Source organism: Euphorbia lathyris, chromosome 2 (genome assembly GCF_963576675.1).
Source record: "Euphorbia lathyris chromosome 2, ddEupLath1.1, whole genome shotgun sequence".
In the NCBI taxonomy this organism is placed as follows: domain Eukaryota; kingdom Viridiplantae; phylum Streptophyta; class Magnoliopsida; order Malpighiales; family Euphorbiaceae; genus Euphorbia; species Euphorbia lathyris.
In genome coordinates, this window is record NC_088911.1 from 126,118,106 (window position 1) to 126,142,689 (window position 24,584).

Genomic DNA, 24,584 nt, shown 5'->3' on the forward strand with positions numbered 1-24,584 from the left:
TGTACCGAACTCCGTCTCTAACAGGGAAGCTAGCCCGATGGTTGTTGCTTTTGTCCGAATTTGATATCGAATATGTAACGAAGAAGGTTATCAAGGAGAGAGCCGTAGCAGAATTTCTGGCCAACCAACCTCTGAACGTAGAAGAGGAAGAGATAAACTATGATTTCCCCGATGAGCACTTGAACGCAATAGAAGTTATACCATGGAAAATGTTCTTCGATGGAGCAGTTAATTCGAATGGAGCCGGAGTAGGGGTGCTACTTATCTCACCAGAAGGAGAAAGGATCCCAATGGCAAAGAAGTTATCCTTCTCTCTCACCAATAATATGGCCGAATATGAAGCGTGCATCTACGGGTTGGAGTCATTAGCAGCACTGGGAGCATCATATGTTGAAATCTGGGGCGACTCAAAACTGATTATCGAACAAGCACAGGGAAACTGGGAAGTGAGGGAAGAAAGGTTGCATCCATACCTAGACCAGTTGGAGGGATTGGCGCAAAGATTCAATGAATGTCATTTTTATCATATTCCTCGAGCACGGAACCAGGCAGCGGATGCTTTGGCCACTTTGGTGTCAGTATGGGATAATCCTCGGAACCTTGCCTCGAAGCCTTTGGTGTTGAGAAGGTCTCACAAACCATGCTACGAAGATGTAATGCTGTTGGGGGCAGATGAAAAACCTTGGTATTTCGATATCGTAAACTTCATGAAGAGTGGAACATACCCGACAGAATCAGAACTTAGGGATCAGGCTGTGATTAGAAGGTTAGCACAGCAGTTCGTCATCCACAACGACTTGCTTTACAAAAGGCACACCGATGGTTTACAACTGAGGTGCTTGGATGCGGGAGAAGCCCGTGAGGCAATGGAGTCAGTACACTCAGGAATTTGTGGAGCCCATATAGGAGGGGCTGTATTGGCAAAGAAAATCATAAGGCAAGGCTTCTATTGGCTCACCATGGAAAGAGATTGTAACGAATATACGAAGAAATGCCATGATTGTCAAATCCACGGAGATTATAATCATTTACCAGCTATGGAACTGCACGTGTTAGCACCCATTTGGCCGTTTGCGGCTTGGGGCATTGATATTATCGGAGAGGTGAGGCCTAATGCTTCGAACGGGCACAAATTCATTGCAGTCGCTATTGATTATTTCACCAAGTGGGTGGAGGCAGAATCATTTAGCAAGTTGGGGTCTAAACAGATGAGGAAGTTCATTGAAAAGCACTTGATCACCAGGTTCGGAGTGCCTCATCATATGATCACGGATAATGGGGTCCAGTTTCAAGGAGAAGTGAAAAGTCTATTCCAAGAGTACGGTATTGAACATCATAGGTCTTCTCCGTATCATCCGCAAGCTAATGGCGCAGCAGAGGCAGCTAATAAGAACTTTAAAAGGATACTCGTAAAGACAGTAGAATCGCATCGGAACTGGCACGAACAGCTTCCGCTCGCTTTATGGGCTTATCGCACGATAGTTAGAACGTCAACTGGGGCAACACCGTTCTCCTTGGTATACGGTGCAGAAGCCGTTCTCCCGATTGAGGTTGAAAAGCGATCGTTGAGAATCGCAGTAGAAGTAGAGATTCCCGAGACGGAATGGGTGAAGAAGCGGTATGAACAGTTAGCATTGGTGGACGAGAAAAGGATGGAGGCCCTTTACCATGTGCAGTTATATCAGCGAAGGATGGCCCGAGCCTTCAACAAAAAGGTCAAGGCCAGCCCTATCAAAGAAGGGATATGGTGCTAAAACAGATCCGTGTGACGCACACCGACCCGAGGGGCAAGTTTAGGCCAAACTGGGAAGGGCCGTTCTTCGTGAAGAAGATACTAAGCAAAGGAGCGGTGAAGTTAACTACTATGGACGGCATGGAGTTCTCCGAACCTACCAATCTGGATAGGCTTAAGAAATACTTTTCGTAAAAAAAAAAAGAAAGAAAAATTCCCGATAGGTCGAAAACCCGCAAAGGGCGGCCTATGCAACAACAAGGGACATCCCAATGGGTGAAAACCCGAAAGGGCACTCATTTGAAAATTCCGGGATAGTAAAAGGAGAGACAAAAAATCGCTGGGATCTAAAAACCGAAAAAAGGCAGGTCCTGGTAACGGTAGTTATATGTTGAGCAATTATAAAAATAATGTATAAGAGGCTAAGTATTTTTGTTGTTTGTAAATAAATAAAGGCATGAATATATTTGAAGAGAATGATTGGAATCGTTATAATCTACTAAATGCATGGTAATACGAATCATGAGTTATACATTTCTTACCTTTCTTTTCACAATAAAAAGCCTACGTACTATCTACCCCACTCCCTATACACAAGCTATACATTGGGGTAATTCTAATAAAAGCTACGAAGCTATACATGATAAGCCTAATAAGGAGGGAAATCCCAGTGGGCCTCAAAGTCCCTCAGATGTGACGCCCGCTCCGCAGATAGGGTCTCCTCGGTGACTCGAAGTCTCTCCTCGGCAGCAAGGTGCCCCGCGATCTCCTCCCGCACCCTCTCCTCAACAGCAAGGTGTCCCGTGGTCTTCGCCCGCATCACCCCGGACTAGTGGTCGTTCCTCTCCCGATACACCTGGCCAACCCTGGCATCGGCCTCCCGCAGCGCTTCGCTCTGTCTCAGCTCATGTGCACGGAGATCGCTTTGTAAAAAAAAAAAAAAAGAAGAAAAAACAGATATAAAAAAGAAATACAGACTAGAATAGAAGTCATACATACACATGTGCATACATTCCACTACACTAAAATAAAATAAAGATACATACCAGGTGGCTGGCGCAACGCAAGCTGAGTCGATCTCTAAAGAAACCAGATAGCCCCACATAATCGGTGCACGTCTCCCTCGAAGTCTGGAGAGTGTCTGAGGGATCAAACGGTATCCTCGATGTAAAGGCAGGAGGGGCCATCTCGACACCGGCATAAGCCACTCCGGACTGGTCATAGCAAACTGTCGCGAAATCCCTCCTAAAGTCAGGGATGGGTACGCCCAAAGGGGACCTCTCCGGTCGGGCGGCGCCGGAGGACTCGCCAACATAATAGGGCGGCTCGCTCGTAGACGTCTGAGCTCGGGCACCATCGAAGAAGTCTGACGTGTGGGCACTCCTCCAGGAACCCTCATGCAAGTAGAGACACAATAAACACCACTGACCATCTCGTAAATCAAAATAAATAGGCCGAACCACTCACCGGAACCGCCTCCCGACCAAAGACTGCAGCGACAGCCTCCCCTAAAAACACGTCCGCCACGGGGTCCACCTCCATCGCCACCGCTGGGGCATCCCTCGTGCTCAGTAATATCGATAAATCGAGAACACGGCCCCCGGCATGAACCCATACATCTCTACCAGCAAAGCGGCGAGTCAAATCCCGACGAATGACCGATAAGGGCATAGTCCGCACCGCAAACATGGAGACGGGGATCTCGCCTGGTGTCTAATACGAGGCACTAACCCCGGTGATGCCCCGGTCGCCCAAGTACCATGCTCGCATGCAAGGGCCGGTAAGCACGCTCTGTTGCTCCTGGATCAGGGTGATGTACGCGTAATCGGGACCAAAGTCAAGGTCGTCCCACCTGAATCTAATCTGAAAGCACAAAGAAAAAGTCAGGTCTGATCAAACAAAAATCTAGCGCGATTAGAAGATATTTACCTGCCCCAAAGTCCGCGAATCAATCCAATCTAGGAGCTGCGCCACCGTCTGCCTCTCCCCGGTACCTAGACCGAACTCGCTCCACTGAGCCATAAGTGGGGGCTTCACTACCCGTGGCCTGCGGCGACGCTCGCTGGGAAGAATCCGCCTCTCGTAGGCCCAAACCTGCTTGTAAAAACAAAGGTTATGAACAGAAGGCGCGAAGAAGATAAAAGGGGCAAGTTAAGGATGAACCACGTACCAGAAGAGCAAAAGTGTAACCGCCGAAGTCCTTGCGCTTCCGGCAAGTCAGATCCAAAAACTTGTACAGGTAAGCTAGACCCGCTCCTGCCCAATCGTAAGACGCCACCGCGTCCAAATCACTGAAGACCTGAATAAGACCCGCATGTATCGTCCCGCTCTTGGTGCGGAAGATCGTCTCGCCTCAAGCATAGACCAGGAAGCTGCAGACAGCCAGATCAGTTTCGTCGGTCCCACAAAAGTCCCTACGACTCAAAAGCCCCGAGGTAGTGATGAACTTCACCGGGGTGGATTTGACACCCGTGTAAACTCCCGGCCCGATCAAAGCAGCCAACCTGGCACGGTCAACCCGTGGACGCATCGTATCAAAGGAGAAGGGAACCAGAGTACCACTCCCCCGCAGCCCGGTCAGTAAAGAGAAGTCGCGGGGCGAGATCGTCATCTCCCCGAATGAGAGGTGGAAGGTGTGGGTCGAGTCAACCCATCTCTCGCATAAGGCCCGTAGGCCGAAACGGTCGCACACCCCGTTGGCGCGGGGCAGCGCTAAAATAAAGGGCTCAAAGCCCAACTCTCGCACACGGGCTCTCGCCGCGGCGCCTAGCATGGAATACCACACATGAATATCTGCCGTAGTCCCAGAAATGTCGATGAACTGGAAAGAACGGAACATGTAAGTTTAAATGTTGTTCCTAGGCTTGCATCTGATGAAAGCACATTAATCTAGCTATTCTTTCGGTCAAATCTAACCTAGAGACATCTTGTCAATTTGGACCGTCATTTTGTGAAATCTCTCCCTTAGGGTTGTTTGCATAGGATTTGATTAATTCATTATTCTTTGATCTACTCTCGTCCGCATTGGCAAAGAGAATTATTCAAGTTTTTACTATTCACGTGCATTAGTCAAGTTTTTACTATTCACGTGCATTATTCATGTTTTTACTATTCACGTGCACTATTCACGTTTTTACTATTCACGTGCATTATTCACGTGCATTAGTCAAGTTTTTACTATTCACGTTTTTACTATTCACGTGCTACTCACGTTTTTACTATTCACGTGTACTATTCACATTTTCACTATTCACGTGTGATAGGGGTCAAAAACCCCTATCTTTGGGTACGGTTTTAGGACGGTTTTTAGAGTTATTTGGCTAATAAGCGAGCAATTCTCGCATTTAAATGCTTTTGTGTGAGTTAGTTAGGAATTGAGAACATTCTATTTACTTTTCGTCGTTTAGGCTCGTTTTGTAATCAATTTAGGCAAACACGGCCGAAATAGCATGCGTATTAGAATTCCGTTATCTTTTGAAGCTAATTGGTCCGTCAAAAGTCGCACCAAACGAAGCGTTTGCTCAAAATAAGCGATTGACGGATCAATTTGGCTTTTGGACTAATGTTTTCTGGAGTTTTTATGCATGTGCAGGTGTGAAGTCGGACGAAAAAGGTCGCGAAACTCATCGAGCTTGGATCGAGCGCGCTTCGGGCGAGAATGCTCGGCGAGCAGGGCCCCACGGGCCATTTCTGCTCGCCGAGCAGGGCGCCAGGCGCCTGCTCGGCGAGCAGGAGCCTGCTCGCCGAACAGGCCACCAGGCGCCTGCTCGGTGAGCAGGGGGCTGCTCGGTGCGAGCAGCCCTGCTCGCCGAGCAACCTTTCCTGCTCGGCGAGCAGCCCTGCGGGAATTGGTCAAAAAGACCAATTCTGCCCCCACGAAGCCACGTTCGGCCCCACGTCTTCCTACACCAACTAGGACACGAAAATAGGTCAAAACGAGGCCCGAGACGCATCTATATAGGAATTTTCAATTGTAAATTAAATATCTTTTACTTTTGTAATTAGCTTAGCTTCCACCTTGAGAAATCCTCTCCACCTCCTCCATATCCTTCAAACCTCCATTGAAGATACCTTCGAAGCTCCGCTCACCGAGGATTACCCAAGCTCCATCCTTAAATCCTAGAAAGACGCCTGCATTGGTAGACAGGTTCCCTGAAAGGGATTTTTCTTCTTTTATATTCTGTCTAGCCTCTGATACATGCTATGAATTCTAGGTTTATTGTAACTTCGTGACAATACATTCATCTTTGATATATAATATAGTTTTTGTTCATTCAATTGTTTTGATGTTTTAATCTTTGTCTCACGCTTTGTCTGATTGGTTTAACTCATTCGATAATCCCAAAATTAGGTTGGCACATATTGCGAGCTGAATCTGACCTAGTCAGTGCCTATAGGATTGACGACCCTATAGAAGATTAAGCCCAAATTACTGAGCCTTAGAGCTAGTTTCGGCCTTACAAGGGAATCACGAACTAGGGACTTTAGGAGGATAGGTCGGGTTAATCGCCTTGGACACAAGCGACTTATTTTCAATTCAATTGCTTAAACATTCTATCATTGTTATCATCGTATTCCTTCATGTTCATTCAGTTAATTGCTTTGGTAAAAGATCAATTAGGGGTAGAGTAACTTAGTTAGGCGTAGAATAACTTAGATAATTTAGCTAGAATTAGATAACTTAGCTAGGATTAGTATAATTCAACCTAGGAGTAGATTAATTAAACAAACCAAACTCAAACCCCCTAAGCCTAGATAACATCCGAGATCGAGTAGCTTGATACTTGCAGAAATAAATCCTGTGGACGATAACCTGGACTTAAACCAGAAATTTATTACTTGATAACGACGGGGTACACTTATCCCTTAGTGAGTTCTCATCTCTAAGTTAGGTGAGGGCGCATCAAGTTTTTGGCGCCGTTGCCGGGGATTTATTTCTTCTGGAATATCGAACCAAAGGTCGACTTGTTAGTTTAGGCATTCTTTGTGAATATCCTTTGTTAATATCATACATACCTATTTATAATCATGATTCTTTTTACTACGTATCTATACCATTTATACTTGTTTATATACACATATTTATATATACTCATTTATGATAACCATCCTTGTTAATACTCACGCTTGTTTATACTTGTTTATATTCGTTTGTACGAACATATAGTTATTAATTTCATCTATACATGTCTGTATGTGTTTTTTATACTGTTCTTATACTTGTACAAACCTATATGATTTGTAAGATTTCCCTTCAGCTTTCATTTATTTCTGTACTTATCTTTTCTCAGCGTATGCCTACGAGATCAGCGAAAATACCGGTTGTCCCTCTTAACCCTGAACTTGAACGTACTCTTCGCAGGAGCAAACAGATCGGAAAGCTGAAGCAAGACGAGATCATCGAGCCTATCGAGCCCATCAAGATGACTGACAATGAACGGAACAATGAGAACACCGGACCAGAGAGCGACACTCGTCTGATGAGTGAGATCCTGGCACCGCACCGACATCAGCATCTTCTATCACGGACTGACACCCACAAACAGAGCCATTGTCGACTCCGCAGCGGGTGGAGATTTGTTTAGAAAGACAGCAGCAGAGGCATATGACATGATTAATGAGCTGGCCAGAAAGAGTGTGCAGTGGCAAGAACAGAAGCTCGCCGGCCCCACTAGGCAGCGGGTATTTGCTGTGGAAGAACAGGAACAAAATCCAGCTATTGCAGATTTGAGTAGGAAGATGGATGTACTGTTGGCTACGCTTAGCCGACCTCCCACCTGCGTGCACTGTGGCGGCGACCACAATGGAAAGGATTGTCAAGCAGGTAGCCCTTTCGCTGGAGATGGGGTGGAGATGGTCAATTACGTTGTGGGGCAGCCGAGATACAATCAGAACTACAACAACGGTAACCCCAACAACTACAACTCCTACAACAACAATGGCAACTACAGGAGGCCTCAGCACCCGAACCTCTCTTACGGGAATTCAAATCAGAATGTGCTCCGACCTCCTAGCGAATTTGTTCAAGAGCATAGAGAGCAGGGGCTTGGCATGCCCCCATACCAACAGCAAAATCAAGGGCCAGTGCAACACCCTAAGGAATCTGACGAAGTGATCACTCTTCTGAAGGAGATCTCAGCTAGGCTTGCCAACAACGAAGCCTTCTGCAAGGACTTGAGCAATCAGGTGGCTCAGATTAATAGGGACAGGCAGGAAAGGCCACAGGGTTCTCTCCCGAGCACAACGGAGAAGAATCTAAAGATCCTGAGAAAGGATTAAGTAAGGGGGAGAAATCGGGTTCTCCTCGATTTTTAATCCAAAGTTTGAACAATTTGATTCTGCATTTTCTTTTCTTTTTGTTTTTATTTTGCTCCTATTTCCTTTTATTATTTTGGTAAATTGAATTTTGATCTCGTTTGTTTATTTATACTGTCAAACTTTGTTCCCCCGCACTCTATTATAAAAAAAAGAGAAAGAAAGAAGAAAAAAAAAATAAGAAAAGAAAAAGGGGGGGTGACTCATCATCCCCTTCCCCACCTTCTTCTTTCCTTCTCTCTTCTTTCTTTTTATCATATTCTTTCATTCTTCCCTTCTCCTTCCTCTTTTGCTTCTTCAAAACCTAACCCCCCAAATTCTTCATTCTAACCCGAATTCAAGATATAAGGTATGAATCTTTACCTATTTTTGATTTCTAACATGTTCATAGGCTTAGATTTTAGCTTAGGGTGATAATTTTTGAGGTTTGAGAAAAACCTAAGTTTTGGTTTTTTTTTCCTTTTCTCAAATTAATATCTTGTTTGCTTTTAAACTCTTAATTTCCTTGCAATTTATGTTAACATAATGATTAATCTATAGTTTGGGTGTGATTTCTATTCTCAATTTGTGAATATTTGGAGAAATTGCTCAATTTGGGCAAAATCCCCATTTTAGCTCAAAGTTCAACTATTCAAATCATAGTTAGAAACTTGTCAATAGAGTTGTGAATTGCATTCTTTTTATGTTTTAGTTATTGGGTATCTTCAATTTTGCATGAATTTTGTGAATTTCGGGTAAAAGACTTAGGGACCAAATACTTATGGTTTAGTCCCTAAGTGCCTAAAGCTATGATTGTTGCCTATGAATGGTTTATTGGGGGTTTATGTTGAAACTTGTAAATATTTTCTAACTCTTCCATTTTTGGTCTATTCCTCAAGAAATATGGGTCGGAAAGGCAAAGCTAAGATCGTCGTCGAGAACGAAGCCGAATCTGAGGTCGAGTTCGACGAAAGCCTCCAAGCTAAGTATGATCCACCCTTTGGTCTTATTGATGAACGTGAGGGAATTTTGTACGATAGGTTTTCCAAGCAAGACCTTGCTACACACGTAGTTGTCGATCAAACCTTTTTATCGAGTCTAGGCTTAAAGAAGGATTTCAATGAAATCCTCAAATTCCACGGCTGGTATAGACTAGCCACAACACAGACTCCGGTTTATCACAACTTTACTATAGAATTCTTGACCACTTGGAAAAAGGAGCTACCCTTGGGCGGTGGGAAGCATTCTTTTAGGCTAAACGGTAAACCTTACCGCCTTGATGCTACCACACTAGCAGCCCTAATGGGAGTTCATAATCACCCAGAGGCGATCTCAGACTTTGAGAAGCCTATAACAAAAGATATAGCTTGGGAACAACTCACAGGCATATCAGACTTTAACTCCTAGACTGCTAGCCCAGTCGCTCTCCTAGACCCACTTCTCAATCTTGTTCACAAATTTGTGGCCCACAACTTATTGGGCAAAAACGAGAGCAATAAAGTCTCAAAGACGGAATTGCTCATACTGTGGTGCGTGGCCAACCACAAACATGTGGATAATGTTAAGACCATATTTGAAGGCTTCTCAAGCCAAACGAGCAGAAAACGTGGTTCCCTAAGTCTTGGGCACTTAGTTACCAACCTGCTTGAGAGCCAATTTAAAAATTTGGACAACCCCGAAATTGCTATTTACCCTACTTTGCTTAACTCCAAGTTTTTGGGGAAATCTAGTTTTCAAGAAGTCTTAAACAGGAACCCAACTGGAGGAGCAAGTTCCAGCGGAGGGGGAAGAAAAAGAGCACGGGATCCGCAACAAAGGGACAAGGAACCCGAGGAAAAAGAACCTGCGACAGCAGGAGACCAAAGGGAACAACAAGCGCCGGGGACGGAGGCCCAGTTCCAAGCCATCAACACTATGATGGCAGAAATGCGAGATCTTAACCTACGAACCTTTAACACTGTTCAGCAGATGGACTAACGGTTCACCAACTTTGAGCAGAACATGGACCGAAGGCTTTCGGGTCTTGAGTACGTAGCGGCAGACTACTGCGAGCGCTACAACATGCCTTGGCCATACCCCCCGGCCGATCAGTAAGTTGTCTTCTCCACCCTAACTTTTTACACTCGTACTTCATGATTTATGATGCAATGTTGGAACTTATTGCATATTTTTAGTGTGAGGAGGAGGGGTAGACAAACTTACAAAAATTGTATAAATTTTAAATTTTTGTTGCGTCGTGTCTAGTTTAGTTTAGCGTTTTTAGGTTTTGTTTATGTTTTTTTTTCATGTTTAGGACCTAAAACCGTGAACCTCCTTCGAATCTAAACTTCGTTATTTGTCTTTGAGGGCTGAGAACCGAATCTAAAATTGCATGACAACTAGTTTAGGCGTAGGACACAACTCTTATATCTGTAAAAGCATGAGCTACAGTTTGCATTTAGACCCTACTTTTGATGAAATGCTAAAATCATTACTTAGGTAGATAACTTAAGAATTGAAGGCATGTGATATTAAACTTGAGTTTGGGGAAAACTAGTAAACACAAAATTGAAACCCAAAGAATTGTGAGCTGAATTTGAGCCTAAGAGCGAACATCAAAAAGCTCTTTTTCTTGACATTTTTGTGTGAATGCTTTGACTTGTGGAAGATTACAGATTTTGCACCTAATACTGTGTTGAACCTACATGCAATGATTTGAGATGGTAAACGATGAATCAGCCTCATTAGAATTAACCCTTTTCTTTACCTTGTTTTTCTTTTTCATCCACTCTAGGAAGCCCCTTTGAGCCGACATTTTTGTAGTTTGTAGATTTTTCTTTCATTCTAACCCGTTTTTGCGAACCACAATTTGGTTCGCCGCTTAACCTTTGTTTTTGCAAAGCTCGACTTGAGCCTTTGTTTTCTTCTAGCACTTTGTCTTTGTTTATGGCATTACAGTAGCAAGCCAAAAGACTAAAAAGTGAATGAGCATCACTATCCCAAAAAGAAAAAAAAGGGGGGAAAAGAAAGAGAAAAACAGAAAAAGAAAAAGAAAAGAAAAGAGACGAACAAAAGGGAAGAACTCCATTCCCCAGTTTTTAGAAAAATAAAAAACGTCTCAAAGAAAACACCCCAAAACGAAAATAATAAGGGATGAATAAAAAGCTCAGTCACTTCATATTTGCTAAAGCCATTTAAACTTTGTTTTTGTAGCGCTAGAACATTTAACCTTTGTTGTACCTTTAACCCTCTAACCACATTACAACCCCAATTAGAGGCTGTTTTTGATATCATCGGAGTCATATAGCATAGTAGAGGAACTAGGATGAACGTGCAAAATCAACGTAATCCTAAGCAAGAACATAAGCCGAGAGTAAACACCTTAGCCACCAAAAATTGTGTGAATGAGTGAACTACCTATGGTGAGGTGTTTTACTTAGCGATCCCCTCAAGCTCGTTTAATTGAACATGTGTCCTTTTTGCTTAAAACTATGACCTATTGTAATTGAAATGCGGCTTTTGGATATCGTGTCTCTACTTTGTATTTCCGAATGCATGTAATTACAGATACTCGAAATTGTGTCCAGCACCTAGTCAAACTGGGAAGTTTTCTAGCTTGCTTGTGATGGCGGGTTTAGTTTTTTAGTTTACTTGGGGACAAGTAAAGTTTTAAGTGCGAGGAGGTTTGATAGGGGTCAAAAACCCCTATCTTTGGGTACGGTTTTAGGACGGTTTTTAGAGTTATTTGGCTAATAAGCGAGCAATTCTCGCATTTAAATGCTTTTGTGTGAGTTAGTTAGGAATTGAGAACATTCTATTTACTTTTCGTCGTTTAGGCTCGTTTTGTAATCAATTTAGGCAAATACGGCCGAAATAGCATGCGTATTAGAATTCCGTTATCTTTTGAAGCTAATTGGCCCGTCAAAAGTCGCACCAAACGAAGCGTTTGCTCAAAATAAGCGATTGACGGATCAATTTGGCTTTTGGACTAATGTTTTCCGGAGTTTTTATGCATGTGCAGGTGTGAAGTCGGACGAAAAAGGTCGCGGAACTCATCGAGCTTGGATCGAGCGCGCTTCGGGCGAGAACGCTCGGCGAGCAGGGCCCCACGGGCCATTTCTGCTCACCGAGCAGGCCTCTGGAGGCCTGCTCGCCGAGTAGGCCCCTGGTGGCCTGCTCGCCGAGCAGGCTATGCCTGCTCGCCAGGCATAGCAGGGCGCCAGGCGCCTGCTCGGCGAGCAGGGGGCTGCTCGGCGCGAGCAGCCCTACGGGAATTGGTTAAAAAGACCAATTCCGCCCCCACGAAGCCACGTTCGGCCCCACGTCTTCCTACACCAACTAGGTCAAAACGAGGCCCGAGACGCATCTATAAATAGGAATTTCAATTGTAAATTAAATATCTTTTACTTTTGTAATTAGCTTAGCTTCCACCTTGAGAAATGCTCTCCACCTCCTCCATATCCTTCAAACCTCCATTGAAGATACCTTCGAAGCTCCGCTCACCGAGGATTACCCAAGCTCCATCCTTAAATCCTAGAAAGACGCCTGCATTGGTAGACAGGTTCCCTGAAAGGGATTTTTCTTCTTTTATATTCTGTCTAGCCTCTGATACATGCTATGAATTCTAGGTTTATTGTAACTTCGTGACAATACATTCATCTTTGATATATAATATAGTTTTTGTTCATTCAATTGTTTTGATGTTTTAATCTTTGTCTCACGCTTTGTCTGATTGGTTTAACTCATTCGATAATCCCAAAATTAGGTTGGCACATATTGCGAGCTGAATCTGACCTAGTCAGTGCCTATAGGATTGATGACCCTATAGAATATTAAGCCCAAATTACTGAGCCTTAGAGCTAGTTTCGGCCTTACAAGGGAATCACGAACTAGGGACTTTAGGAGGATAGGTCGGGTTAATCGCCTTGGACACAAGCGACTTAGTTTCAATTCAATTGCTTAAACATTCTATCATTGTTATCATCGTATTCCTTCATGTTCATTCAGTTAATTGCTTTGGTAAAAGATCAATTAGGGGTAGAGTAACTTAGTTAGGCGTAGAATAACTTAGATAATTTAGCTAGAATTAGATAACTTAGCTAGGATTAGTATAATTCAACCTAGGAGTAGATTAATTAAACAAACCAAACTCAAACCCCCTAAGCCTAGATAACATCCGAGATCGAGTAGCTTGATACTTGCAGAAATAAATCCTGTGGACGATAACCTGGACTTAAACCAGAAATTTATTACTTGATAATGACGGGGTACACTTATCCCTTAGTGAGTTCTCATCTCTAAGTTAGGTGAGGGCGCATCAACGTGCACTATTCACGTTTTTTGTTTACTATTGGCAGGCATTGTTCGTAGTTTTACTATTCACATGCATATAATTCACATTCTTCCAAAAAGACAAATAAAGTGTTACTTGCAAGCAAAGAAATTCATGTTTTCTAACTAAGGTCTTCTAAGGCAACCTAGGGGTTAGCATGCAAATCATGTTCAAAGTATGGATACTAAAGCCTAGAAATTTAGTCAAAAGACGAGGAAGTAAGAAAGTACTTACCTGGTTACAGCGGGTCCGGCTCAGATGAGATGTGGGGTCCTGAAAAGGGTCCACTGTAGTAAGGTTCACGAAACCCTCCTCCATGCCCTTCGTGCCATCATGTTGATCCAAATCCATCCCGAGAATAATCCAAATCAGAAGTTAGAGAGAGAGAGAAGAGAGAGAAGGTGTGGGGTTGAAATGAAACCCCACCACCTTATATAGAAAAGGGGAACGACATTCCCGTAAATATTGAAAAAGGTACGATGTGACATAAAGGTAAAAAGTAAATAATTAATTACCAGGTGCACAGACCTCCGATTTGCAGTCCGTTTCAGCCTGCGCTTCTGCCAGACAGTGACCAATAATGTCGAGATAGAACTCCAGATGACAGCCAATTTTTACAGAACAGCGGCACCAGTCAAAATACAGACGACAGTCAACAGAAAAATAATTGTTAGTTTGAATCACTCTGGACGAAAAAGACGTTCCTATCGAACCATTCAAACCTCCAAGACACTAGCTCCAGTGAGAAAATACAGACAACAGTGTTTTAAAAGAATTCAGAATTGTTAGAAAGAACCTTTGCTTTTGAGCCGTTTTACCCGCGGTCGTGGACCAGGGTTGCTTTTGAGCCATTTTACCCACAGTCGTAGACTAGGGTCGCTTTTGAGCCATTTTACCCACGGTCGTAGACCGGGGTCGCTTTTGAGCCCTTTTACCCACAGTCGTAGACTAGGGTCGCTTTTGAGCCATTTTACCCACGGTCGTAGACCGGGGTCGCTTTTGAGCCATTTTACCCACAGTCGTAGACTAGGGTCGCTTTTGAGCCATTTTATCCACGGTCATAGACCGGGGTCGCTTTTGAGCCATTTTACCACAGTCGTAGACTAGGGTTGCTTTTGAGCCATTTTACCCACAGTCGTAGACTAGGGTCGCTTTTGAACCATTTTACCCGCGGTCGTGGACCAGGGTTGCTTTTGAGCCATTTTACCCCGGTCGTGAACCGGGGTCGCTTTTGAGCCATTTTACCCGCGGTCGTGGACCAGGGTTGCTTTTGAGCCATTTTTACCCGCGGTCGTGGACTAGGGTTGCTTTTGAGCCATTTTACCCCCGGTCGTAGACCGGGGTTGCTTTTGAGCCATTTTACCCACGGTCGTAGACCAGGGTTGCTTTTGAGCCATTTCCCCCCCCCCCCCCCCCCCCCCCGGTCGTAGGCTGGGGTCGCTTTTGAGCCATTTTACTCGCGGTCGTGCACCAAGGTTGCTTTTGAGCCATTTTTACCCGCAGTCAACTTAGGCTAGGGTCCGTAAGAAGAACATCCGCCGGCAGCCGATTCAAAGGCAAGGACGGAAAGAATCGAGAACGACGCCGGAACGCGCAGCGCAAAGGTCAGGTATTCTTCCTCCTACTCTTTACGTGTCTCTTACTTTTATATGTTTTACATTGCATGTGTTGCGTTAGCAAAAAAACGTTTTCAAAACACACACATCACTTGTCAAAATAGGAAAGTAGGGGCAACTGTAGACACCAAGTCGGAGGACCTGTGACGAAAACCTGTAAACAAGACGGTCGAAGCGGTTGATTCCGGAAGTTTTAAAACAAAAATATATAATAAGAAAAGAAAAGTTAATGTGAGTCGCGGTCGTCAAGTGGACGGCTCACGAGTGCTCAGCGACGTGGTGCGAGCGCCTAGCGGCAGCCGACGTGTGTCCGACGATAGTTGGACGCACGCTCGACGTCCGTTGGGCAGGCATGCCCGGCAGCACGGAGCGCGCGCTCGACGACCGTGGGGCGCGCGCGCCCGATAGCGCGAGGCGTACGATGGCCGCTGGGTGTGCGCGCCCGGCAGCCGCTGGGCGAGCGCCCAACCATGTTGGGCGTTCGCCCAACGATAGTTGGACGTTCGCCCAACCATGTTGGGCGTTCGCCCAACTAATGTTGGGCGTCCGCCCAACGAAAGTTGGGCGTTCGCCCAACTAGGTTGGGCGTTCGCCCAACCGGCTTTGGGCGACGCCCAATTTTATTTGGGCGTCGCCCAAAGCTTCCTGGATCCGTTGCCTATTTAAGGCACGGATCCCAATGCATTTTGAGGGGGGATTTTTGAATAGCTCTTCTCACTCTAGACATTTTTAGAGAGAGAAAGTGAATTTTTTTGAGAAAAATATTTTTTTCTCAAAAAGTCCGAATTTCCCAAAAGTTAAAATTTTTACTAAAAAGACGAAAAAAAAACACAAAAAAACCGGAAAATCACAACTCGTGGAATCGACCGACTTCGACTGTCAGATACCGAACTTGAGGTATTATCCGAGGACTAGACTCGTTTTATTTTATTTAATTTATTTCCTTTATTTATTTACTTTTATTTAATTTTTCGTATTTATTTAATTTTCGTCTCGTATTAGATAAACGTTCGGTTTTGTTTTAAAATAAAAACCTCGTTTTAATATCCCAATACGAACCGTGATCCGATTCAAAGGTAGTTCGGGTATTAAAAACGTTGTAATTATAAGTTTTCAAAATTTTTCTAAATAACGTTTTAAATGAAAAACATCGTTTAAGAACCCCCGTTATAGACTATGATCCATTTTTGGTAGTTCGGAGTTCCAAAATGATAGAATAGATCTAATTTAAGGTGTTTGAATAAATCTGGAAAGTTTAGGACTGCTGCTGTAATTCTCCATTTTCTGTCACTAACAGCAGATTGGACGGATTTTCCGTCGGTAATCTGCTGGAAACCGAAAAATCATCTTTTAACCCATTTTCTCAACTTTTTGATATATGATTCTTACATATATAAGTATATGATTATGTAATATGATTATAAAAATTATTTTTGGGGTCATATAACCATTAATTATTAATTATTTATTATGTAGTTATTTATTCCATATGTAAAGTTTAATTTGTTTTGACTCGCTATTTGTATATATATATATATATATATATATATATATATATATATATATATATTCTTTTGGGTTATCAAAATGTGGGTTTAGCTCTTATTTAAGGGAGGGTGTTTTCTATATACTTATTATATCAAACCTTTTTTATGGTTTTCCATTATTTTTACATAGTTTTAATTAGGATGAAAATGTATTATATTCGATATTTCTTACTTTTATTATCATACATGTACGTAATAAAGTACTATATTACCTTTTATTTACTTGCCTTAAATCTATAGATATACCATTATTTTTAGCTAAAAATGTATATGTATATATGTATATATCCTTTTCTTACTCCTTTGACATTTTGAATTAGTTTAATTGGGTGAGTTTTGGTTCAATTGGTCTATTATGTTTGAATAAAGAGTTAATTGAGTGGAAAAGGGGAAAATAAATCACAAAAAGAGAGTTTAATTTGTTGGTTTAAATTAAAGCTTTTCTAGATGTTCTTAAGGTGTAAATAAAAAGATTTTCTTATCACTTTAAATCACTTCCTAAAACATCACGTTTAAAATTGCTTTTAATTGTAAATAATAGAGTTTTTGAATCGTTTTCTTAACTAAATGCTTTTTTGAACAAAATAAATTGACTTGTATGCTTAATCACGTTTTCTTCTTAAAACTTTTATCTCAATATTTTCAAACGCTCGAGTCGTTCCAACGGCGATTCGTGTGAACGTCATTAAACAGGGTTTTGAAACGTACCTAAATCGTTCCAACGGCGATTAAGGTACGGACCATGTAAATAAACTCATTTTTGGGAAGTGAGTTTAGTTTAGAGTTAGTGTGTAATACGAAGCATAAATCACATTGTAAACAAATCAATTCTTTCTTCTCCCCCCTCTCTCTCCTATGTATTTTGAACTGATGTAAATGGGTGATTGTTTACCAAAATGGCTTTCAATAATATATGCTCAAAACGGTTTTCAAAACGAGAAAGAAAAGGTTTCAAATGAATTTTAAACTTAAAGAAATATGCGATTAGTCCGTTATCGCCTAACACGCTGAGTAGGAGGCCGGTGGTTCATAACCGGGCGATGTCGGGGTGCCTAGTAGCCTTTCTCCGGAAAGGAGCTAGCCTTCTCGGCTCGTACCTAAGTTTCCCGAACCCTCACCGGTCTCCCGCAAGGGATCGGTGTTCATTTTCCCATTCGTGGGTGGCGACTCTTCCATACTCCGAGCTCCGGTCCTGCCGAGCAGCTTGATTCCATGATTGGTTGCTTTCGGCGCCAATCACCGCTTACGTCGCCATGAGGTGTCCACCCCCCGGTCCGCCCGGGAGATTAGGCCGTGGCACCTCGTCTAACAGCAGCGCTTGGGGAACTACCGCTCAATCGGGAACTATTCCCTGCTGGCACAGGAGGAAGTCAAAGGAACAATCAAACTCTTCCTGGCGGGTCTGTAAGCCAGGGGATAAACCTAGGCGGATCAAGTGTCCCTAGGCGGCCACGGTCGACTCTCTCCTTGGGTGGATAAGAAGGGCGAAGGCACAAAAAGCGTAGAAAAGAGAAAAGTAGGTGGTCCGAATCACCTTCGCCTCGGAGACCGAGATCTTCCCGCAAGGGTCGATCATCCCCATCTACTGGACGTAGACAGAGCAAAAGCCCCGTAGAGGTACCGCGTTTGGATAGGCCACCACCACCGCCACACCAAGGGGATGATAGACACCTTCCCTCAGAAGGCCATGGAGGGGGTGACGATACAGCTCCTCCGGGCGGACAGGGAGGAGGAGGTGGAGGTGGAGGTGGCGGCAGACGTGGAAGCGGAGGCGGACGATCACCCTCGGATCCGTCTTCTGGATCCAGCTCTTCATCTTCTCCAAGTAGATCTCCACGGAGGGGACGCCCAAGGGCGGGTCCGGAGAATTTTGACGACAGAGTTCGGGCTGCGGTGCTCTGCATGAATGAGGAGAATGCCAGGCATAACCCATTCGCCAATAGGGATTCGCCCTTCACGGCTTGGATTGAGACAGAGGAAACGGATAGGCATTTTAAAATACCTAATCTCCCTATATACACGGGTGCTGACAACCCAGAGGCCCACGCCAGGAAATATCGAATACTGCTTCGCCTTAACCGTGCAACGGAACCAGTGCTATGCAAAATGTTTGTCACCACTTTAGGAGGTCCCGCTTATGACTGGTTCCAATCTCTACCTCCTAGCTCGATAGACAGTTGGGATCAACTAAGCAGAGAGTTTTGTGCTAAATTCGCCGGCTGTATCCCTCCAGTGGTCAAGTCACGGAAGCTTTTTGAGTTAAAACAGAAGGCTAACGAATCTCTTCGAGAGTATGTAAACACTTTCAACAAATTGTGTATACAAATTGTTGATGTGGATATCTCCATGGCAGTGGAATCTCTGGTAAAGAACACAACTTGTAAGAGTTTACAGGAGGATCTAATTCGCAAGAAGCCCAGCAGTATGGCAGAATTGATGGAACGCTGCAAGGACTTTATGGAGGTGGACGACATTCACCGCGAATCACTATCTCCGCCTAGAAAAGACAAAGGCGAATCTCGCCACCGAGATAGAGAAAAGGAGAAGCACCAAGACTCCTCCCCTAGAGGCCGACGAAGGGGTTCAAAGAACAAATCGACATTCGTCATGTCCTTCACACCTCTCAATGCCTCTAAGAGCGAAGTGCTCATGTGGATAGAGAACAGCCAGCACAAACGAAGCATTTCATACCCCGATCCAAAAGGGGGGAGTACACCAACACTGGTAAAAATCCTAAAAATTATTGTAAATATCACAGGAAAAATGGCCATGACACAGGCATGCTGGGAGTTGGCCCGGGAAATAGAGCGTCTCATTGAGAGAGGCAAATTGGATCGGTTCATCCAAAATGATGGCAAGAAGGGAGATGGTGATAGATCTAGAGATGACTCGAAGAAGAAAGGAAAAGGGACCATCAATGTCATAGCAGGTGGACCTGGGTACCAACCAGTACTGAAAAAGGCAAAGACCACCGCTCTTGACAGGGCATCACTGAATCGCCCCTTTGCAGATGTAGGTCCAGAGATCTCTCCTCATGCAGATGCCTTGGTCATTACTATGATGGTGGAAGGCTGGGAGATGAAAAGAGTGATGATAGATACTGGGAGTTCGTGCAATGTCATCACAAGGGGAGCATTCGCCAAACTAATGGTGGACCCGATCTAGGTGGAAACCACCATAGTAGACATCCTGGGAGTGACAGGACACACCATTCGCACGAAAGGCCAGGTAACATTAGATTGTGAGTTAGCAGATGACGAACAAGTCTGGAAAGGTGATCTGGAATTCTCTATCCTGGATGGTCAGTTAGCCTATAATATGATCCTTGGGCGACCTTTTATCTCCGAAGCGGATGCCCTTATCTCCATACGCCACTTAACTCTTTACATCCCCACGACCAAGGGAGGTGTAATGATCAAAGGAAGTCAAAAGGTGGCTCAGGAGACGTACTCAGCGTCACTAACGATTCGCCCACAGTCTAAAGATGAGGACGAGGAAGAACTAGTCACAATGGCCTTGGGCGAAACGGAGATGTACCTCATGGCGGATGAAAAACAGGTACGAATGGCTAAAGGGCTCAAAGGAGAAATTAAAGAAGCAATCACTAAAGTTCTCCACGAGGCAGAAGATGTCTTTGCATGGAAGGATGAGATTCTTCCCGGGATTAGTCCAGATGTGATAACTCACAAACTCAACATTGACAAAGATGCAATTCCGGTTGCCCAAAAGCGGAGAAACCACGGCCTAGAAAGGCAGAAGGTGATAGAAGAGGAAATCACCAAGCTCCTGCGAGCGGATGCCATTGAAGAGGTGCTTTACACACAATGGCTGGCGAATGTCGTTCTAGTGAAGAAATCAGGCGGATCATACCGCATGTGTATTGACTTTACAGATCTCAATAAAGATTGCCTAAAAGACAACTATCCTTTGCCGTGTATCGACATCCTCGTAGACGGAACCGCAGGACATGCTATGTACTCCTTCACCGACGTAAAGTCCAGTTATCACCAAATCCCAATGGAGCCCTCAGATAGAATCAAAACCTCGTTCGTGACTCACCAAGCCACTTATTGCTTCAAAGTCATACCCTTTGGGCTTAAGAACGCAGGAGCAACCTATCAACGGATGATGAACAAGATATTCGCGGAAAGCAAAGGTGATAAATACTCCGTCTATGTAGATGATATGATCATCAAAAGCACCACTGTGGAAAAACATACAGATGATATAAGGGAGGTACTGGGCGTACTCCGACGTCACAATATTAAGCTGAACTCGGAGAAATGTACCTTTGGTGCAACATATGGAAAGTTCTTGGGATTCATGATTAGCGAGAAGGGAGTGAGCCCAAATCCTGACAAGATTAAGGCCGTTCTGGAGATGCAAGCGCCACGGAACATCAGGGAAGTGCAACGCCTTAATGGGCTGATTGTAGCCTTGGGTAGGTTTATCTCCTGTTCAGCCCTTTTATGAGGTGATCAAGAAACAAAAGGCATTCGAGTGGAATGAGGATTGCGAAAAAGCTTTCGAGGGAATCAAGCGATTTCTCACAGAACCCCCCATGATGAGCCGACCTCTGAAAGGTGAGAACCTCTACATGTATGTCTCTGTTACAGACAAAGCTGTTTGTACGATCATGATAAGGGAAGAGGACGGCCAATATTATCCAATTTATTACGTGAGCAAAGTATTAAAGGATGCTGAAACCAGATACTCCAAGCTTGATAAAATGGCGTTGGCTGTTGTCACCACGGCAATCCGCCTTAGGCCATACTTTCAGGCTCATACTGTCATAGTTCGAACAAACATACCCATGAGGAAGGTATTGCAAAAACCAGACACTTCAGGCAGATTGATGGAATGGGCAATCCGCCTTGGAGAGTTTGATGTATGATACGAGAGCAGATCAGCCTTGAAGAGTCAAGTCTTGGCAGACTTTGTGAATGAATTCACAGAAGAAGGGATAAATCTCCCCAAATCTCAGGTTGAGGAATGGACGATGTACACGGACGGAGCTTCCTCAGCAGAAGGAGCTGGTATAGGCATCGTAATCACAGGCCCCCAATATATAAAGCTAAGGTACGCAGCAAAATTGGATTTCATAGCAACCAATAATGCAACGGAGTACGAGGCCTTAATATTGGGACTACGCTTGCTGAAAGAAATCACTCCCGAGCGGATCGTGATCTATAGTGACTCCAAGTTGATGGTCAACCAGGTGATCAAAAACTACGAAGTGAAAGATGAGGTTTTGGCCAAATACGTTGCTGAAGTTAAAAAATTGATGGATCACCTCGAAGCCAAAGAAACTAAATGGGAGTTGATCCATGTGCCTCGCGGATCAAACACTGAAGCAGATCATCTAGCTAAAATGGCTTCCAGCAAGGAGAATTGGGTAGATCCGCAATGTCCATTCGAAGTTAAGGCAGCTCCGGCATTCGCCTCGGAAGAAATATCCCTACTCACGACAGTAGAGGGTGATTGGAGGTCCGCCATCCGCCTGTATCTCCTAGATGGAGCACTACCTATGGACAAAGAAGAGGCTCGGCGGATAGTCAGGAAGGCGGCTTATTTCTCCATGGTAAATGACCACCTCTATAGGAAATCTTTTAGCCATCCTTGGTTAAAATGTATTTTGCCAGAAGAGGGACAACAAGTCCTCAAGGAGCTGCACGAAGGAGCATGTGGAGCCCATGAGGCATCCGCCTCCATTTTGAACAAGTCCAGGCTAGCAGGATTTTATTGGCCCACAGCAGAACTTGATGCACAGAAACTGGTGGAATCTTGCCATAGTTGTCAGATTCATGCGAATGAATCTCATACTGCCAAACATCTCCAAAGGCCCATCCTTGAAGGTCGACCCTTTGCCCTCTGGGGAATTGACATCATTGGGCCATTTCCTCCCACTCATAGGCAAAGGAGGTATGTGGTAGTAGCCGTAGATCACTTCACCAAGTGGGTAGAGGCTGAAGCTGTTTCCTCCATCACTGCTGAAAGAATAGTAGAGTTCGTCAAAGATAATATCGTGGGAAGATATGGCGTTCCTCACACAATCATCACTGATAACGAAACGCAATTCAACTGTGGCGAGTTCAAAGCTTTCTGTGAAAAATTGGGCATTTTAAACAGATTCGCCTCCGTATATTACCCACAATCCAACGGTATGACTGAAGTCACGAATCAGACAATCGTAAAAGGAATAAAGAAACGACTGGGGGAGCATGATAAGAAATGGGCAGATCAGTTAACAAGCGTCTTATGGGCGTATCGTACTACTCCTCGCACGGCCACAGGCGAAACCCCATTCGCCCTTTCTCATGGCATAGAAGCTGTAATCCCAGTCGAGATATTGGTTCCGAATGACCGAGTTGCATTCTATTGCGAGGAGGACAACGGTCAGAGATTAAGAGAAAGTCTTGATCAAGTGGAAGATAAGAGAGACAAGGCATATGTGCATATGGCAGCTTATAAGCAGCGGATCGCAGCTTATCATGACAAAAACGCCAGACTTGTAGAATTGAATGTAGGAGATCTCGTGCTCCGCAAGGCCGATAAAATCCAATCAAAAGAAGGGAAGGGCAAGTTAGGGCTCACCTGGACAGGTCCATATCGCATAGTGGACAAGATTGGGTTCGCCACATTTAAAATCCAGGACATGGATGGAAATACATTGCCACGCACTTGGAATCTCCAAAATCTCCGCAAGTACTTCGCTAGAAAATAGAATGTAAACAAGGTCTGGAGTACTCTTTTTCCTTTAATAAGCTTTTTTCCCATGTGGTTTTTCTTGTTAAAGGTTTTAATGAGGCTCACATATAAGACCCGCTTGCTGTAATAAAGCATATCTTATATCAATAAAAAGCAATTGTTCTATTGTCCATATTCTTTTTAAGTATTTTCTTGCAGCAATATAAATATTCCAGTCTCAAAAAGAGGGGGGGGGGGGGTATCAAACGCTCTCCATATTAAAAAGTACTGCTATCTCGTAGCTACTTTTTCTCCTCAAAGATAGGAGAACAATCTCATGGGCGGATCCATATGTAGATGATTCCCATTCGAGATAGAGTTAAAACGTTCCTTGGACGTAAGGTCTTTACACTCTCCTACTCCCTTCCCAAAGAAGGGTTCACAAGTCCTATAGGCGGATCACTTCACCTCAAAGATAGGTAGCAAGTTGATCCCCAAAGGCAGCTTTACTTCCTCTAAAGGAATAAAACAGCTTCAAACCTTCACAAAGGTTCGCACAAGGGAGTATGGTTGGCCACCTACTCCAAACTAAATCCTAAAAGCCTATATATATTTCCTTACACAAACGTAAAGGTAAAATAAATAGCAAAATAAGGATTAAAACATTGTATTCAAGTTTTACAAAAAATAAAAGACATCAAGTAACAACAGGGGCACTCTCCTTAACGTTCTTCTCGCCAGAAGCACCTGCTTGAGAAGCTTCCTTCTCGGCATCCTCAGATACACCCACCAAGGAAACCTCCTTTTCCATAGAAGGTGTATCCCCAGGAAGAGGGGTGCTATCAGTTATTGGCTCCTCACCTGACTTCGGAGGCACTTCCTCGAGGTCCACTATCTTGACGGTGGTGGAAGGTTTGCTTTCCTCGACGGGTCCCTTCATCCATTTCCGAACATAGTCATGGAGGTAGTCCTTGATGTCCGGGATTTTGTTAAATTTGAGAACATCTTCTGGGTCTGGAACGGCGAACTGTGGATCTGTAAAATCGATCTCAAGATGCGCCAGCATGACATACGCCATGATCAGTTCACCGTAGAAGAAAGCTTGCTCTCCAGCCATGTACTCTGCTTCTCCTAGAGCATTATCATGCTCCTTGGCATCCGTCGCCATCTTCTCCTTTAGATCTTTAATCTCGACATCCTTAAGGGCAATGGCGGACGCGGCGGATGCCACATTCGCCTTGGCATCAGCACTTTCTTTCTCCAACCTTTCTATGGTAGCCTTATCCGCCACGCCTTGAAGGAGCTCAGCTTCCATAGCACGTATGCGAGTGTACATCTGTCAAAGACAAACAGTTTTGTCAAAATGAAAGAACAAAGGTACACCTTTTTCTAAAAAC